Source organism: Nelumbo lutea, chromosome 8 (genome assembly GCF_056320005.1).
Source record: "Nelumbo lutea isolate HS-2025 chromosome 8, American lotus-T2T, whole genome shotgun sequence".
Lineage (NCBI taxonomy): Eukaryota > Viridiplantae > Streptophyta > Magnoliopsida > Proteales > Nelumbonaceae > Nelumbo > Nelumbo lutea.
Window position 1 is genome coordinate 15,759,924 of NC_142691.1, and position 20,086 is coordinate 15,780,009.

At 46.6% G+C, this 20,086-nt stretch overlaps 1 pseudogene across 1 annotated transcript; it reads right to left on the minus strand.

Moving 5' to 3' along the window:
* Nucleotides 1-352: 352 nt before the first annotated feature.
* LOC148842976 (putative clathrin assembly protein At4g32285 pseudogene) lies at nt 353-3,150 on the minus strand (annotated as a pseudogene). The gene is made up of 2 exons (XR_016103736.1): nt 2,693-3,150; nt 353-2,568 (listed from the first exon to the last, which is right to left on the minus strand). The product of XR_016103736.1 is annotated as a putative clathrin assembly protein At4g32285 pseudogene (transcript).
* Nucleotides 3,151-20,086: the final 16,936 nt, after the last annotated feature.

The following is a 20,086-nucleotide window of genomic DNA, read 5'->3' on the forward strand; positions in this document are numbered from 1 at the left end:
GATAAAATCAGTTGACCTGGGTGTCCCAAGCCCAACCAGATGGCCACGCATAGGTTTCAACATCAGAGGTCAAGTCCCTAACAAAAACCCAACAAAACGCCAAAACCACCGCAGAAGATTATTGGTTCTAAATGGGCCAAGAAGTAGCCAACCGCAACAAGTGAAATGGGTCACCAAACCCGAATATCCCATCCCTGTCCCTGAACACCGACAAACTTGGAATTTGCAATTGCAACAACTAAAAGTTGTTGTCATTTTGGAATCAGGGCATGCTGCTGCAGATAATTTAGCAACTAAGACCCAATTACATAGGCGGAGTAGTTTTGGGCACATTCAATAAGGTTCCCAAAGATGTTAAAAGATAATTTTTATATTATAGAAGAACAAGTAAAGAACTATAATGGATACATGATTAATATTGATTAAACCCTAGAAAAGAGCCCCATGTAAAGCCAACCCACATTACTCTCTTTCTCAAATTCAGAGAAAGAAACTGTGAAGCAGTTTCAAGAACATTATGGCATACAAATGATTATTCTCATACATGGGTCAAACAAAATCAGTAAGGTGTGTGGTTGTAGTATCCACCTGGTCCCATACCAGTGGCAGGAGGCGGCATTCCATACTGTGGCATCCCATATGGCATCATTGCAGGTGGACCTTGGGTGTAGAATCCAGTCCCATTGATCTTGGCCAAACTCACTTGGCCCTGCATCCCATCCCTGGCATACTGCTGCCATAGCTGCTGTTCCTGAGTTAGTAAGTGCTGTTTCTTCTCGAGATCTGCCATCTGCACGTAAGCCGGTGGTGGAATATTTAGCGATGCCGCGAAGGGGTCCTGCCCAACTGTCTGGACCGTCCCATCTGGGGCAGGAAGGGCCAGCACTGGCGTTGCACTCTTGCCTGGCCCCGGCATTGGCAAAGCCACACTGCTTGCACTGCCTCCGGTCAATTGTGCAGTTCTCATGTGCTGCCTCACAGCCCCCTGATCATACATGCCGTTCAGGAGCAATGGGTCAAACCCCCCGCCCAATGTGGCTTTCTGCTTTGATAGGTTGCTTGCTGTTTCCACCAGAGCCAACTCCCAATCCGCCTTTCCAGCCTCGGCAGCAGGAGTCTGCCACGCTGAGGTTACTTCAGGCTGCCCAGATGCACCTCCATCAGATGGGAATGCCTCCCAAGAGTTATTGCCATTTCCATTAGGCCCTCCAGAAAACAAAGCCAGCGCCAACCTGTTTGACTGATCTTCAGCAGAAGCACCATCATCCCTTAAATCCACCAAGTCCGCTGTTACCTGCTGTTGCTGTGGTTTGGGCTCTGGTTCAGGTGGTGGTGGTGCTGGAGCGCAATTTTCCGGCGCAGGGAGAGCCTTTATCTCATTCATATCCTGTTCCGGCTCTTGCGCTGGCGTTTTCTCCTCACGGGGTCTCTCAGGGCTCTTCGGCCTTCTTGCTCTGTCCCTCATGAACACCTCCAATGTCTCCAAAAGCTTGTCGGTAATCCTCTGCACTTCGGGATACTCCGATGACCTTGCCACTCCTACGTCCTTACACCAATTATAAAACGCCACAAGCTCATCAATCTGCTTGGCTGCAGTAGCATATGCTTCAAAAGATTTCACACATTCAGGGTATTCCATGTCAAAGAATTTATCAAGCAACACAGCCAATATCTCGCATATATCCGCATAAAGCTGGAAACTTTCCCTGACAACAGGGTACAGCGCAACGAGCACCATTCTACTGTTCTTGGCCGTGCCGGTGGGTCGACAGGACAAGAACCTATCGAGAAGCCGCTGCAGCTGATGCATCCTGCCCAAAACTCTTTCGGGCTTCATGTCCCTAAGCGGCGTCACTGGCTTCCTTTCCTCCCGTCCTTGTGATTCATTTAAATCCCCATAAGACCTAGACCGCCGTGGCGGTCCACCGTAGTTTCCATAACCAGGTTCATCTCTGAATTCTCCATACTCGTACTCATAAGACCGCGGTGGCGGCCTCCACCGGTCGTCTCTGTCCCCAAGCCTATCATCCCTGCCGTGGCCACTGCCACCACCTCGCTGTTTCCTCTCATGCATCATACACTCAAGTCGCTGATCAAGATAGAGCGCATAGGTCCGAACAAAGGCAGAGTGATCCCATGAATTAGAATGCGCCTCATCGCGAAAATCAGACATATTAAGAAGACGAGTTCCCCTGCGAGTCGCGTAAAGGATCTCCTGTTGAAACACCGGATCTCCCTCGTTTAACAGCCGGTGAACGAGAATCAATGCCTTGAGCGCCACAATCCAATCCCGTGTTTTACCTAGCCGCCTCGACACGGTAGCAACACAGGCATTGACGTACCCTCTCGAATACGAAGTCAGAGTCAAGATCTCTCTGATATACTTCTCGTCGGTAGGATCGTCATCGTGACTCGTCGCCTTCACGATCGCTACCTCCAAGTCCGGAGCGGTATTACTGGCGACCTTTGCCAATCCAATGCTGGTCTGGTCCTTAACGGCTCCGATCGCCTTTCTGATGCTTGGCGCCATGCCCACCACCTCCAAGAACTACTTCTGTACTCAAGCTTCTTAAAATCGAAATAGAAAATAGTCATAGACCATCAAATGGAAACTAGTCCACTAGTTCCGCCTATTTTCTTTGAACTCTTTGAATCAGAACAAATATCAACCAATCTGAGTTGATTGACTGACCTCAAAAGCAGCGAGAAAGAACGAAGAGGCCGACGACGAGCGCACAAGCAAATCAGAACAGGATCAGGTCACCGACAACGACTGCAGACAAGAATGGTTACAACCTCAGTAGATCAATCATAGCAATAGCAGCGTTGTTTCGCGAGTGATAGATAACATAGCGGCGTGTGTGATAGATAACATTGGTGGTGCTCCGAAGCGGAAATGGAGCCAACACATAAAATAAAACTACAGAACTGGCTTTAACTTTTTAAGTGGAACACATAAAAATAAAATCCAGTGGATGTGTTTAAATCTGGATCGTATATCAAGATTTCGGAGCATTCCGATTTCCGAAATCCGAATCAAAGTTAGCCAGCTTTAGCGAAAGTGTCGGGGGCGTGTCGGAAATCAGGTTTGTACTAACTCTAGTCCAAACCGGAACTACTCCGAGTCTCCGACATTTTGAAGAGAGAGAGAGTTTTAACTGGGATGCAGTTCGTGTTATTTTATCACCATACAACGCGTGCATTTCACGGGGAGATTAGAATATTAATCGTTTGCTATTTGTAGAATGTTTAAAAGAAGAAGGCGAGTTTAGGACTTTTGGAATGGGGGGGGGGGGGGGACCTGTAATCCACTCGGAGCCTCGGACCACTCGGTCCACTCCTGCTATATAATATATTTTAAGGGTGGGAAAAGATCTAGAGCCCAGTCAAGGGACCGTAATACGGAACATCAGGGTGTGGTCGTATTTTCTGTAAAACTTGAGGAACTTTCAGCCGTCGGATCTACAGTGTGTTGATTGGATTTCACAGGCTCTACGGTCACTGATTTGATTGATTTTCTTCATTAATGGTGGAGATGACAGGTGTACAGGTGAGCTGAAAGAGAATGGGAAGCAATTGCAGTCTGCAGAGCTGACATTGCTAGACCGAATTTATGGTAATAGACGTACGGACGCGTGATGGAACATAATTTGGTATACAGTCGAGTGTCTGACTTTTCCGCGAACGCGAAAAACGAAGATCTCGTGCCGGTGCCGGTGCCGATGCCAATGAGGATTGACATTGAGTTTGAGCGGTTGAGCCTTTGAGGCTTGAGTTGGATCATTGGATGAGGTTGAGAAGTTGACAATAATCATCCCATTTTGATTCATTGGTCATGGAGGATAGTGGTGAAATCGCCCGTAGACCGTAGTAGGCCTGGAGTTCGGATCGGTCGGGTCTGGTCTAAGTCGGGCTCACGCATGTTCGGGTCGTTTGGGTCGAGTCCGCTTTTCGGGTTGAACCAATAAAGGGTGGCCCCTAACCTTAAGTATTCAAGTTAAAATTGATCCACGAGTCAATGTCTCAATCATCTGAGTCAGCTAGTATTTGACCAAGTCAGTATTTTTTTGCCAAAAAAGATGGATTTAACAGTCTAGTTCAAATGGGTTGATGGTTTAACTGTCCAAATGAACGTCTGTTTGAAGGTCCAGCCTTCTTTCTACTTCGGGTCACTAGAGAGGGGACCCTTGATCCATTTAGAAAGGACTAACAGAAGGATACGTTCTACACACATATTTCTAATGTGAAAATACAAATATATAATAGTAAAAATTATTAATATGAAGGATCATTTGTTAAAATAAAGCAAGAAGAAAAGTCATATTATGAAAGATTATTTTTTTTCATAATCTTAATGTACAAAGATTATTACAACTTCAAGGAATAATCGATTACATGATAATTATTCTAATCCATAATTATTTATACTATACAACAAAAATAACAAAATGTAGAAAGTGGATAATCACTTTTGTTAAATTAAAAAAAAAAATAATGTTATAATAAAGTAAAAAAAAAATGCAACAATGAGTTGGGCAAGCACTATTTGTCTTTTTACTTTTCCGTAGAATATTCTTTTTGCAACTACAAAGGCAAAAATGGTGTCAGCTGACATTAAATAAGAATGACTGGTTTTATCTTAGTATGTGTTGGAGGTTGAGGCTTAGTTTTTTAATGAAAAAGTTTAGATAGTGGTGGAAATGACACAAAAAAAAAAAAAAAGGTTTCATACTTAGAAGCAATATAGTAACGATTACACAAACAAAATAAAAATGTTGTTTATATGGGGAATTAGCAATATTATAGCGACGATTACCCATTGTCACCCTCTTTCACTGGGAAATTAGCAAAATGTTATTCTTACAACCATTTAGATCAAAAGTAGATAGAGAGAGTATTAATCTAGACCGTCCTGGGTCTAACTTTTGTTACAAAATTATTTCTAAATAAAAAATAATTTAGTAAATCAAATAGATAACAATTCATTTAATTTAATAAATAAATGAATGAATGAATAAATAAAACTTTATTGTGACATGACAGGTACAAAATAAATAATTATTTATTTATTTAATTTAACAAAATAAATAAATATTGATACAAGCTATCCTAAACCAAACTTAACAAAATAAATTATTTAATTTAACAAAATAAATAAATAAATGAAATTTATTTATTACTGGGACAAGATTGATACAAGCTATCCTAAACCAAACTTAACCTATTGATAGCTCTAAATATTGGGCTCTGTTTTATCTAGTAATAACAATTTATTAGCAAACTATTTCTAAATAAATTAAGTAAATAATTTCTTTATAGAAAACAATTTATTTAATTTAATAAAATGAATAAATAAAAGTTTATTGGAACAAGACTGGTATAGGCTATACCAAACCAGACCTGACCCACTAACAATCCTAAATATTGGATTCAAGGGGAAGAGAGAGAGAGAGAGAGAGAGAGAGAGAGAATTGAGACGAAAAGAATAAAGTAAGAGAGAAGAAATAAATGATTTACATTGTTTTATTTCATAGAGTGAAATGAGCGTAAATAGTGATTATTTTTAAATAAATAAATAATTTAGTAAATTAAATAAATACAATTTTATAGATAATAATTTATTTAATTTAATAAAATAAATGAATGAATATATAAAAGTTTATTGGGACATGACTAGTACAGGATATCTCAAACCAAATCTAAGCCATTGATAATCCTAAATATTGAACTAATAATAATTTGTTAGTAAATCATTTCTAAATAAATAAATAATTTAGTAAATTAAATAAATAGAATTTTGTAGATAACAATTTATATGATTTAATAAAATAAATACATGAACAAATAAAAGTATATTGGGACAGGACTAGTATAGGCTTTCCTGAAATAGACCCGACCCATTAACAATGATGGAATTATTGTAAATAATTAACAATTTAACGATACATTATATAGATATATTGATGTATAGATTACATATTTTAAAATTTTATAAGGGACATTTGGAAAAACAAAAGTTGCATCATGGAAGAAATGGATCAAGCTTGGGTTGTATGGCATGTATAGATGGCAATTCCACCGTGGTGCCCCGCCCCCACCTTGCCCTGATCGGGGTGGGTTTTTATTATCACTGGTCGAGGTTCGGGGAAAACCCAAAACTCTGGGTTGGGGATGGGGTGGGTACGGTATTTTATATATGCTATTATATTACATAATATAAAATAGTTCTAGGTAAGTTTCAAAAACATAAAAAATAAATTAATTAGTATACAAGTAAGAATGATCAGAGTGGGGTGGGGAAAAACCTAGCCCCGTCAGGGTTCGGAGTGGGGAATATGAATTTGGGGTCGGGTACGAGATAGGCAAAACTTGGCCTTGCCCTACTCCGTTGCCATTCCTAATGACATGGACCAAAATCAACTAGTTTGATGCCCTAAAATTATTTAAGGGTCATTTACTAAGACATCCCCCTATAATATCTCTTTTTTGAAGCCCCTATATTTTCATTTAAATATTAATACATACCTATAGTTTGGATATGGCACCCCCACATCCCCTCTACTTTGCTATCGCGTTCAAGTCCGTTCACATTGTGATACCATAAGATATGTAGTTTGGATATGACACCATCTTTCTCGAGATCCCCATTCGTGCTAATTTTTTATGATGTCAAATTCACTTTATATTTTATTTATGCTTCAATAAAAATTAAAATAGTTAACTAATTCATAAGAAAAGCATAAATAATCAACACAAGCCCTAAATGGCAAACACAATCACTAATTATAAGTGTAAATGAGGATCCTTATAGGAAGGGGAGTGCTCTCCTCATCCCTACCCAATTTGTACCAACAAGAATGGAAATTAATTTTTCGATTCCCATCCCTAGGGAAAATCATCCCATCCCCGCCCCATTCAAGGTGGATCCTAGTAGGGATTGAAGAAATGGGAAAATTTCTTCCCTATTTAATGCATCTTTTATTAGGAACCATTTAGATTGTTTTTTTTTTTTTAAATACCATGAAAATTCACATAGTTTAAACCCCAACCTGTAATTGATGAGAATAAAAATTTTCCACCAATACTAATGGTGTACAATCCGGCCGGTCCTAGATGTCAACGATCTTGCCTCTGAACAGAGCTACAAGGAACCTGAAACGAAGAGGATGAGGAAACTTCGGGGGAACCCAGTAAGATTGCTCCGAAGCTCAAGTTAGTATTCTCTCAAAGGCAAGATAAAACCAGATGGTGCAAAGTTCACATACTTTGTTCTTGGGGGGTAGGGAGCCTTTTATAACCACTTCGCGCACTCACTCCGAGGCTTCTGTCAGGTCGGGTATGATTACTTTGCTTCTGCCAGTTTGGGTGTCATCCCCTCTATTGGGACAGAACCGTCACTGCTCATTATTAGAGCCATCTTTGCAACTGGAGATGGCGGGGTCAGGTGGCGGTGGCAGGTGGCCGTTGGAATGCGGCTGTCAAGCATCAGATCCCAAGTCAGTCAGGTGCGCCGCCCCTAGATACGGACTCCTTCGTTGTCAGGTACGGTTTGTTCAGTTCGGTGTCCTAGGCAAAGTGTTGGAGTGGTGTGCAAGGCGAAGTCTTGAATTCGAAGAGAGGTGTGGCCCGAACTGCCATGGGGTAGGCCAGTTCGGGTTGTTGCCCTTTGTGTTCATAACGTTCGGGGTCTAAGGGAGAGCTCGGGCTCCGTACTGGGAGTTTGGGCTCCTTGCGGAGAGTTTGGACTGCTGGTTCCTCCCTTCGGAGCTCGCACCTTGAAGAGCTGTAATGCCAAGTTGTTGCTTTTGCCACGTGTTGAGTGATTATGAGGTCGGGCAAAATCTTCCTTCATCAATTGCCCCCCACTCCTCGTGCTAAGGGTCCTGCCCTGGCGCGGGGAGTTCGCGAGGTGGTGGGTGGATTTGTCTCATACTTTGAATTGGTTGAGTGATAGCACGAGGTGCGTTGCCAGGATTCTTTTGGGTTTCTCGAGCGCCCAAAAGACGGGAGACATGCCGATCTTCCTACAAATGCTAACTGACGTGACAGCGTGCCTTATTTCAAAATTCAAAAAATGCACCACTAGGAGACGTGACAACGCGTGCCTTATTTCAAAATTCAGAAAGCGTGCCGCTGGGAGATGTGACAGCGGGCGTCTTTTCAAATGCGAAAACGTGTCGCTACCGCCTTTAATGTGAGGAGACGTGCGGTCAATTCCGAGAGACGTGTGGCCAGTCACGTCTTGGTCTCAGGAGACGTGCGGTCAGCGCGACTGCGGACCATCAGATTGGCTTTGATCTGAGCCGTTGATTCTTGGTTACTACGGGTATAAATATTGGGGGACCCTAGTTACTTTTGTCACTTCTGTGTTTTGCTTCTTGAGCTTGCGTCCAAGTTTTAGCTCACGTCCAAGCTTTTATTTCACACTTAAGGTTTTTTGCTCGTGTTCCAGTTCCCGTAGTCTGTTCAAGCCTTTTTCCAGGTGAGTACTTTCCTGGAATCCATCTTTTCTCCTCGATGTCTAGCTCGGATAGCGCAGACGGTTCTTTAAGTGGGTTAGATGCAAGTTCTACGAACCGAGTTGCATCCCCTGGTGGTCCTAGCGAACCAGAGGTAGAGCTCGAGGAAGAGTTCGAACCCGTAGGCCGAGTCACCTCGGGTAGTTTAGCGTCCACCTCTCATTGAGGTCAGACGTTAGACAAGTTTGGTCCCTCGACCATGACGCCTGAGGGGCTCCAATCCCTTATTACCTATTACAACTTGCCTTGGGAGTATGCCTACTTCATACCATCGGGTAGCTTTCCTTGGGAACACGGTCCTGAAGAGATCATGATATTCCGGGAGCAGCTCACTGTAGGGCTGCGACTGCCTTTCACCCCCTTCTTGTCGAGGTCATGAACCACTTCGGCGTTACTATCGGCCAGCTTCACCTGAACTCCATTCCTAACTTGGTGGGGACAATCTCCCTATTTTGCGAACAGGGCTTACCTTTAGACTTGGAGATATTCTCTTCTATTTTAATGCTTAAGAAGCAAGCGGGTCCCCTTCTCAGGCGTAGGTGGGCGTATTACCTATTTCCTCGCCCGGGTTTTAAGCTCTTACATGAACTTCCCAACAAGGTCCCAGCGTGGAAGCGGGACTACTTCGGGGTGCGAAGTGTACCGAGGTGGCTGTTTCAGACCGGGTGGGGGATGGCCGCCCCTAACTCCGGTGTTACGCTTGATAAAGAGACGGTGAAGGGCCTCCGGCAATGGGCATGGCTTGGGCTAAATGCCATCAGTATTTGACAGAGGCCAAGCTCATTGCGGCCAGCCTGAGTTCGGGTAGGTTCCTTGCTCAGAGGTTTCTTGTTTTGCTTTGTTTTTTTGTTTTTTCTAATGCCGAACTCTTTTTTGCAGGTGTGATGGACTCAGAAAGGACTCATGGTGGGCACCTGTTTCAAGGCATAAAAGAGGAGGAAGCGAGTCACCAAGCGAACTCGTGTCGAGCTGCCCCAAGATGCGGAGTCTGAGGTACAAGACTACCCGTAAGAGGATCCGCCCAAGGAGCCCGAGGTGGCTCCTCCAATGCAAGAAGTGGCAGGGGCCCCTTATGTCGAGACTACTTACACAGGGGCTTCTGCCTACTCTGGTGCTCCCACTTACTCTGGGTCCGCTTATACGCAAGCTAGGTCCTCAGGCTTGGGAGCCCAAGGGAAATTCAGGAGCATGTTGTCGCTGAATTATGCTCTTCAGAAGAGTAGGGAGGCCACCTTCCCTGAGGAGGTCACGGCGTGGACCGATCTTCCTTTGAACCAGGTGGTCTGTCGTGCTGCCACTCATGCCATGGTGGTGAGTCAGATTTCTTGTCGAGCTTCTTTGCTTTTATCCCTCTCGCTGTCGTTCTTTTAATCACTTGTTCTTTCCTTTTGGTAGGTGAACTCTTCTATCCATGCCTTGGCGGCCCAGGTGGAGAGGAGCTCGAGGCAGGCGCAAGATACCGAAGAGGCTTTCTGTGCTGCCGAGGCGACTTCCCGAGCTGCTGAGGCGGCTGCTCACGCTGCACTGACCAAGCAGGTGAGGTCTCAGAGAGATGTCGAGGCCATGGAAGTTATTGTGAAGCATACGGCGGACCTGAGGCTGGATTTGCAGCATTAGGTTGAATACCTTCAAGAGGACATTAAGGAGAGGACACAGATCTTTTCCCAAGGCATTGAGGACGTTAAGAAGAAGGTTGTCGATGAATACGTCGCCTCGCCCCGCTTCGATGACCTAATGGTGGATTCGTACAGAAAAGGCTTTAAACTAAGTCAGTGGATGATCCGGAATACATACCCCGAGCTTGATATTAGTGCGATATCCACTTCGCGCATTACTCAAGAGATGGCCAACGCTGCTGTTGGTGAGCCAGACTCCGAGGGCGAGGCAGGACCTTCGGGTGTTGTTGAAGTGCCTTCTGATGAAGAATAAGTACCTTCGGGCCTGCGAGCTCGATATTATTATTACTATTTTTTTTTAATGTACACTTATTTTGAAATGGAATGACTTTCTTTTGATTAAGTGTTGGTTGTTCTTTCTCCCGAACTGACCATATTTGCCGAACTGATCATATGCTCGATTTGTTTCTTGCCCGGGTCACTCGCACGACCTATTTTGATGTTTAGTACTTAGTCTCTAAGATGCCGATGTCCCTATTAGTTCGTTGTTTCCGCTTTGCCTGAGCCTTTGGCCGACACTTTTCTTTGCTTGCCTATGCCGAAGTGTCTTCATTAGCTCGGTATCCTAGCCCTTAGGCTCTGGTAGCGATTTTGTCCACTTCGCTTGGTGGTCTATAGGTAGTATCGCCTTAAGTTGATGATGTTCTACGCTCGGGGTACTTGTTTGCCCTCTAAGGTTTCGAGCTCGTATGCCCCCCGAGCGTTCTCTTTACTCTGTAGGGCCCTTCCCAATTTGGTCCAAGTTTGCCCACGCCGGGTTCAGGCACCATGATCTTACGAAGAACCAGGTCGCCGACGCGGAAGCTCCGCTTCTTTACTCTGGCATTGTAGTACCGAGCTTCTTTTTGCTGGTAGGCCGTTGTCCAGATGTGCGCGATGTCTCTTACCTCATCCAGTAGGTCGATGTTAGTACGTAACTCGTCTCCGTTTGTCTGATCATCATATGCTTCTAGTCGCAGTGTAGGTATTTTGATTTCCGTCGGGATTACAACTTCAGTGTCGTAGGTGAAGTTAAAGGGGGTCTCTCCCGTGGCGGTTTTTTCCGTAGTTTGGTGAGCCCATAGAACATTTGGTAGCTCATCCGCCCACAACCCTTTAGCTTGGTCTAGTCGTGCTTTCAATCTACAGAGGATGGCTCTGTTCATTACTTTTGTCTGACCGTTTGCTTGTGGGTGTGCGACCGATGTGAAGTTTTGACGAATTCCCATATCTTGGCACCATTCTTGGAACTTGATATCATCGAATTGCTTTCCGTTGTCGGAGATCAATACCCGAGGTAGCCCAAAGCGATATACTATGTTCTTCCAAAAGAAGTTTTGTATGTTTTGGGCTGTAACTATTGCCAGAGTTTCAGCTTCTATCTATTTTGTGAAGTAATCTACTACCACCACTAGGAACTTTCTCCCACCTGTTTCTGGCGGGAATGGCCCCAGGAGGTCGATGCCCCATTGCGCAAAGGGCCATGGACTGGTGAGGTACTTGAGGTCGTAAGCAGGCTGATGGTGGATAACATTTTCTGATGAGCTCAACGGCTTCTGCCTTCATTGTTGGCCAATAGTACCCTTGTCGAAGTGCCTTTTGAGCGAGGGCTCTGCCTCCCAAGTGTCCGCCGCATAGACCTTCATGAGTGTCGCGGTGCACAAGCTCGGCTTCGACAAGTCGCAAGCAGTGCAGGTAGGGTAGCATGTAGGACCGTCGGTACAGTCGTTCATCTATTATGACGTATTTGGCTACCTGGCACTGCACCCTCTTGACTGCATTGCGGTCCGTAGGGAGGGTTCCATCTAGCAAGAAGCTCAAGAGTGGGTTGATCCAGCTCGGCTCTGCTTCAAGGACGGGAGCGACCTTCTCTGCCCCACCGAGAATGCTAGGCCGAGGTAAGTCCTCTATGTACACGGTTCTCATGGTGTTGTGACTCGTGCTGGCTAACCGGGATAGGGCGTCGGCCTTAGTGTTCTCTAACCTCGGTATTTGCCTGATGAAGTGTGACTAGAAGTTGAGCAAAGCCTCCTTTACTTTCGCTAAGTAGGCAATCATAGTTAGCTCGCGCGCTTCGTATTCGCCCGTAACTTGGTTGACTACAAGCTGGTAATCGCTGCAGATAACTATGTGTTTTGCCCTTACTCTTTGCGCTAGGTTTAGTCTAGCTATCAATGCCTCATACTCTGCCTCGTTGTTGGATGCTGCAAACTCAAAGCGTAGTGCGTATTCCAGTTTTGTGCCACCCGGGCCGCATAGTACTATTCCAGCCCCCCTGCCCTGTTGGTTCAATGAGCCATCTATGTGAAGGATCCCTGGCTCCTCATCCCAGTTCGCGTTTGTTCTAACCAAGAGAGATGCCACACTAGTTGCTACTTCACAAGGTTCAACCTTTGTTGGCTTGGGAGCTCAGTACTCCCCCGAACTAGGGATCTCAGGCTTGACCGGCCTGGGGACTTCGGGGCTAAACGTGCATTTGGCGATAAAATCTACTAAGGCTTGGGCCTTAATAGCAGTTTGTGGCTTGTACTAGAGGTCGTACTCGCTGAGTTCGATGGCCCATTTCGTCAGCCGATCGGAAACCTCGGGCTTGAGTAAGACTTACATCAGAGGTTTGTCAATCAAGACGATGATAGTGTGAGCCTGAAAGTATGGGCGGAGTTTCTGAGCTGCTACTACCAATGCGTATTCTAGCTTTTCTATCTGTGGGTACCTTGTCTTATTTCCCTACAAAATTTTACTAACATAATAGATGGGTCATTGGACCCTATCTACTTTTTTTATTAGTACCGAACTGACCACCTCGTCGCTTGCCGAGAGGTACAGTTCCAAGACTTTGCCCTCCTCGAGCCGGGCTAAGATCGACACACTTGCGAGGTAATTTTTTAGCTCGTCAAATGCGAGCTGGTAGTCTTGGATCCACTCGAACCCTTTTCCTTTGATTGCTTTAAAGAAAGCCAGGCAGTGGTCTGTCGATTTGGACATGAAGTGGCTCAAAGCGGCTATGCGACCATTTAGCCTCTGAACCTCTTTTACTTTTCTGGGTGGTCTCATATCTAGGATGACCTTTATTTTGTCCGGGTTGGCTTCAATACCGCACCGGTTGACAATGTACCCTAGGAACTTACCCGAGGTGACACCGAAGACGCACTTGTTTGGGTTCAGTTTCATGCTAAATTGACGCAGAATTTGGAAGAAAGAATCTAAGTCTTGTATTAATTTCTGTGAAAACTGCATCTTGACGATCATGTCATCTACATAACATTCTATTTCCGTGCCTATTAAGGGTAAAACAGCCTATTTACAAGTCTTTGGAAGGTCGCCCCAACATTTTTTAATCCGAAGGGCATGACCTTGTAGCAGTACAGGCCGAACTCGATTATGAAGCTATTTTTTTCTTCATCGGACTGGTCTATCTTGATTTGGTTGTAGCCCGAGTAGGTGTCCAAGAAGCTTCGCAACTCATGTCCCGAGGTCGCGTCCACTAGGCGGTCAATTCTGGGGAGGGGGAAGCAATCTTTCAGGCAAGCTCAGTTCAGGTCGGTATAGTCGATGCACATGCACCACTTGTCGTTTGCCTTTTTCACCAGCACTGGGATGGCTACCCAGATCGGGTAATGAATTTCCCTTATGAAGTCTGCTATGATGAGCTTTCTGACCTCCTCGTCGACCGCCCTCCAGCGTTCTGGGGCTATGTTGCGTTTCTTCTGTCTAATGGGTCTGACCACAGGGTCGGTATTAAGTTTGTGAGTTATAAGGTTGGGGTCAATACCGGGCATATCAGCCGCAGACCAAGCAAAAAATGTAAATTTTGAAGTAAAAAACTTACCGATTCGGTTCGTAGAGGTTCCTTGACGGAAGCACCGATCTGTAGTGTGCGAGCTAGGTTCGTGGCCGAGGTCAGGACCGTGACCATTTCCTCTGTGGGCGAAGCTCGTTCCTCACCTTGCTCCGTAGGCCGCTCCAGTTCAAGGTTGTCAGCCGCCTTGGTTTTTCCCTTCAAGGCGACAACATAACACTTGCAGAACTCAAGCTGGTTGCCCTGCACTACCCCCACACTGAAGTCTGTAGGGAACTTCATTGCCAAATAGTAGGTGGAGACCAGTACCTGCAGGATATGCGTAATTGGCCACCCTATTATGGCATTGTATGGGGAGGGGGTCGCAACCACCAGGAAATTGTGGTTGAGTCTGACCGCACAAGGCCATGTGCTGAGTTCCACAGGTACTGTTATTTTCCCAAGGGGCCTGACTTCCTCTCCGTTGAAGCCCACCAGAGGAGTGTTCGCGGGCATCAGCTCGCTTTTCTGCAACTGTAGCTGGTCAACTGCTGACTTGAAGAGGATGTCTGTCGAGCTGCCCGAATCCACGAGTATGCGCCTGACCTTGAAGTCGTTGATCCTTAGTTTTATGACAAGTGCGTCATCGTGGGGGTAGTGGACCCCTCATGCATTGTCTTCCGTGAAGAAGATCGATTCTTCAGTCTTCAGCCTCTTTGGAGGGTTCTGTTCTTCTCAGGCTGCTTCGCGAACTGACGTCCAGGCTGCTGCCGAAGTACACCCTGCTACCACCGAACCTCCCACTATCACGTGGATGGTTCCCCGAACTGGCCTCTCTTCCGAAGGCTGTCGTTGCAACACTTCAGCTGGTCTACTGTTGGATTCGGGGGCATCCTTTCTGTGCTCCCCTTGCCGACCTGCCTTATTGTTATTATTATAATTATATTGTGCAAAATTTCTCAAGTATCCACAACGGATGAGTCTCTCTATCTCGTCCCAGAGATTATTACATTGTTTGGTACCATGACCATGATGTCTATGAAAACTACAGTACATATTTTTATTTCTCTCATTTGGATTCCCCTTTAGGCGAGGTGGCCACTTTACGTATGGGGCGTCTTTGATCATCATCAAGATCTTAGTCCGCCTCGTGTTTAACGGTGTATAATCCGTTCGAACTACTAAGGGAATTCGGGACGGCTGGCTTGGCTTCGCCTCCCGGGCCGAGTTTCTTCTGTCACCTGGGTTGGAGGGCTCGCCTTCTCTTTTCCTTTTCTCGACCCCGCCTTTGGTCCTTTGGTTGATCTCTTCCTTTGTTCTCATGAACTTGTCCGCGAGCTTGAGGAATTCAGCCACGGTCGCGGGCTAGCTGGCTACCATGTGCCATTTGAACTCCTTGTGCGTTACTCCTCTCTTGGCCACCGCGAGCTGTACCGCGGGGTCTAATCGCAGTATCTACAAGCACGCTTCATTGAACCACTTGATGTAGTCTGCTACTAGTGCGCCGAATCAGTTCTCTGTGAGCGGGAACTCAGGCTTGGAGCGACGAGGTACCGACTTTGTGGGCGAGGTTCCTGACCCGCCTGCGAGTTGCGAGGCGGGGGTGATTCTTCTTTCCCTTCGGCCTGGCTGTTAGGGGGTTCTAGAGTTGGGAGGCTTCTCCTCGGTGAGGGCATCCACCCTCAGGGGAAGCCTTAACTGGCTTTTGAGCAGGGTGCCGAGGTGGAAGCAGTGACTGGTTCAGGGGCAGTTGGAGAAACCGTTGCTGATAGTGATGTTGAGAGAGGTGGTGCAGTACTTGGTGCTACTGGAGTTGATGTTGCTGGAATTGTTGCATTTGGGATTGCATTGCCCACATACATTGCATCAGGTCGTCAAACTGGTTCTGGCGGGTCGCCAGGGGGACAGCAGTTGGTTCAACAAAAGTTGTTTCAACAGGGAGTGGAAGGGGGATGCTCATGGTAGGAAGGTTTACGGGTGCCACTGTTTGTGGCGCATTCAAGCTGGGGATCCCATCCACCGAAAGGGGGATGGTGAACTGTCCGATGAACACCAAGAGGATTTGGAGTTGTTCTCCGGTGGTGTTCATCTCTGTGTCACGTCCAACATTGCTGGAAGAAGCCATGAGTGTTGGGTTTTTTGGAAAAAGAAGAGGTTATGAGAGTTTTGGAGGGAGGCTTTTAGAAGCGTTTCCCACAGACGGCGCCAATTGATGGTGCACAATCCGGCCGGTCCTAGTTGTCAACAACCTTGCCTCTGAATGGAGCTACAGGGAACTTGGAACGGAGAGGATGAGGAAACTCTAGGGGAACCCGGTGAGATTGCTCCGAAGCTCAAGTTAGTATTTTCTCAAAGGCAAGATAAAACCAGATGGTGCAAAGTTCACATACTTTGTTCTTGGGGGGTAGGAAGCCTTTTACAACCACTTCGCGCACTCACTCCGAGGCTTCTGTCAGGTCAGATATGATTACTTCTGTGCTTTTGCCAGTTCGGGTGTCATCCCCTCTACTGGGACAGAACCGCCACTGCTCATTGTCAGAGTCGTCTCTATAACTGGAGATGGCGGGGTCAGGTGGTGGTGGTAGGTGGCCATTGGAATGCGGTTGTCAAGCGTCAGATCCCAAGTCAGTCAGGTGCACTGCCCCTAGATACGGACTCCTTCAGTGTCAGGTACGGTTTGTTCAGTTCAGTGTCCTAGGCGAAGTGCTGGAGTGGTGTGCGAGGTGAAGTCTTGAGTTCGGAGAGAGGTGTGGCCCAAACTGCCATGGGGTAGGCCAGTTTGGGTTGTTGCGCTTTCTGTTCATAAGTCTCGGGGCCTAAGGGAGAGCTTGGGCTCCGTATTGGGAGTTCGGGCTCCTTGCAGAGAGTTCGGACTGCTGGTTCCTCCCTTCGGAGCTCATGCCTTGGCGAGCTGTTATGCCGAGCTATTGCTTTGGCCACGTGTTGAGTGATTACGAGGTCGGGCCAAATCTTCCTTCATCAAATACCTAACCGGTTAGCCACTTGATTTTCTTCTCTTATCATAGGTAAGGGATAGATCTTAATTAATAAATGCTAGAATTGTCTTTTGAGTTCAGTTTGGAAGGAGTAAATAGAAATATGTAGAGTGTAAAACCTTTTATTTTATATTATTATGTACTAGTAATTAAGTACATGCGTTGCACCTGAGAAATTTTTCTTCATATTAATTACTTGAATTTTAGATATATCATAGTTAAGATACAAATTGAAAATTAACAAAAGTAACAATATGATTAAAAAAACTTAAATACTTGTAGCAAATAACAATTATTATTATTATTGATGAGGGTGGATTTGGTCCTCCAATTGGATTTGGCCCTCCAACTAAGTGCAGCCTCTTGACAACTAGACAACTCGAGCTAGCTACATGCAACTCGTCACCTATAGGCAGCTCACCACTTGCTGGCAGCTGGACACCTACAGGCAGCTCGGCATAGGCAGTTCACCACTTACAGGAAGCTCGACATAAGCAGCTCGCTACAGGTAGCTCGGCATAGGCAGTTGGCTACAGGTAGCTCACCACAGGCAGTTGGACACTTACAGGCTGCTCGCCACAGGCAGCATGGCATCTTACGAACAGCTCGGGAGGAAGCACCCCGACACATTACTGGCAGCTCAGTGACAAGCATCTCGGTGAAAAGTAGCTCGGTGCAAGGTAGCTCGTTGCAGAGCAGCTCGACATATCACAAGAAGATTTCCTACCTGACAACCGTACCTACCAGTCCAGAGGACTGCACCCACGTCTCACGTCAGGCGGCATGTGCACGCCAGCTCTGGATAACGTCTCTCAACTGACGGGACCGTACTCTGCGATAGTTACCTGCACCAATCGAATCGGTCTGACGAATAATGGTTGCAACAGAGAATCAGAGGCGGTTACACCCAATTTGATAGAGCATCAGTATATATAAAGGCCCCAATTCCCAAGGGGCAAAAGGGGGGATGAAAAGGGAGGTAACCCCTGCTCTCTAGCTCTCTCATTTTTCTCTAATATCATCTTCAAGCTCTATATCAAAGTGCTAACTTAAGCATCGAAGTGGCCTCACCAGGTAAACGCCCCCGGGTCCTCTGATTCAGTTCTCGCAGGTTCCTCGGCTCCCGCCGTCAACAAAGAGGAGCATACTATCTCATGCAGAGGGCAGTCAGGTTGCACTCCACCAGGGAGCTCGCCACCAAGGCAGCACACTCAATAGCTCATCAAGGTGCCTCACTACTAGGGAGCTCGCCAAGTAGCTCACCACCAGGGAGTTCGCCACCAAGTAGCTCACCACCAGGCAATTCGCCTCCATCCTCTGAGTCACAGGCCACCTGGGAGCAGGACAAATGGTGAGGTACTTAGCAAAAAAATTGATACCTCACGAAAAAATTGGTACGTGACCAGAAACGGTTGCATCAATTGGCACCGTCTGTGGGAACACGCTACAAAAAGCTACGTTCTCATCCTACAAAATGTAAGTTCCCATCCTACAAAAAGCTAAGTCCTCACTTTTTAGAAACTGAAGCTCTCGCTTTATAGTTTCCATTTTTTATGAACTCAAAGACTATGCTGGGAGCTAACAGACTAAGCAGCTCTACCAACTTTACTTTCAATTCAGATAAAACCTCGTCAGTCCTCTTCGTGAGGTTCCCCCTACAAAGATGAGCTCTTTGCGGCTTCCGTGGGAGTTGGCGACCAACAGATTACATGGGCGCCCTTGCCGGTCGAGCCTTCCAAGGCTCCCATGTGAGCTGGTGACCTAAAGTTAGTAGTGCTGCCCCCGAAGGTCTAGCTCCTAGTAGCTTCTTGTAGGAGTGGGTGACTGGCATTACGAGGCTGATGCAGCGCAATCATAACTCTAAGGCACCCACTTGGTCAATTCGGCACCTGGTTAGCTTGGCACCTCACAGGTAGCTCGGCATCTGGTCAGCCTGACACTATACAGGCAGCTCGACACCTGGTTAGCTCGGCACCTCACAGGTAGCTTGGCACCTCACAGGTAGCTCGGTACCTCATCAGCTCGACGCTGCACAGGCAACTCGGCAACTGGTTAGCTCGGCACATCACAAGTAGCTCGGCACCCGGTCAGTCCAACGCCTCACAGGCAACTCGACACCTGGTCAGCTCGGCTCCCGGTCAGCCCGACGCCTCATAGGTAGCTGATACCTGGTCAGCTCGACACTTCACAGGCAGAGACCTCGGCACCACATAAGTCCCAGTCACCTCTTCGGCATGGGCAAAGTCAAGAAGAGTGGACTACAAGTTGCTCCCAAAGCCTACGAGCCACATTATTGCTAAAAAACCCAGTCGCATCTATGACATGGGCAACACAACTGCTTAAGACACAGTCGCCTCTTCGGCATGGGCAAAGTCAAGAAGAGTGGACTACAAGTCACTCCCAAAGCCTACGGACCACATTACTGCTTAAGACCCAGTCGCCTCTTCGGCATGGGCAAAGTCAAGAAGAGTGGACTACAAGTCGATCCCAAAGCCTACAGGCCACATTACTGCTGAAAAACCCAGTCGCCTCTTAGGCATGGGCAAAGTCAAGAATAGTGGACTACAAGTCGCTCCCAAAGCCCATGGGCCACATTACTGCTTAAGACTCAGTCGCTTCTTCAGCTTGGGCAAAATTAGCAAAAGTGGACTATAAGTTGCCTCTAGAGCCTAAGGGCTACAACACTGAACTAGCAGAGACCTCCTCACCTTACAGGCAACAGGAAACTCACCACTTACAGGCAGCTCCCAAAGCCTAAGAAATTGGGTCAGCGCTTACTAGCTCGTCGACTTATGGGCCAAAAGGAGAAATCTGCTCCCTTCATCGAGTTACTCTCAGCTCGGGAGTCGGGGGCAAATGATGAGGGCGGATTTGGCCCTCTAGTGAAATTATGACACCTGGCACTTCATGCCAACTAAGTGCAACCTCTTGACAAGCTAGCTACAGGCAGCTCGCCACTTGCTGGCAGCTCGCCACTTGCTGGCAGCTCAAGCTAGCTACAGGCAGCTCGCCACTTGCTGGCAGCTCGCCACTTGCTGGCAGCTCGCCACTTACAGGCAGCTCGCCACAGGTAGCTTGACACTTATAGGCAGCTCGCCACATGTAACATGGCATATTACGAACAGCTTAGGTAGAAGC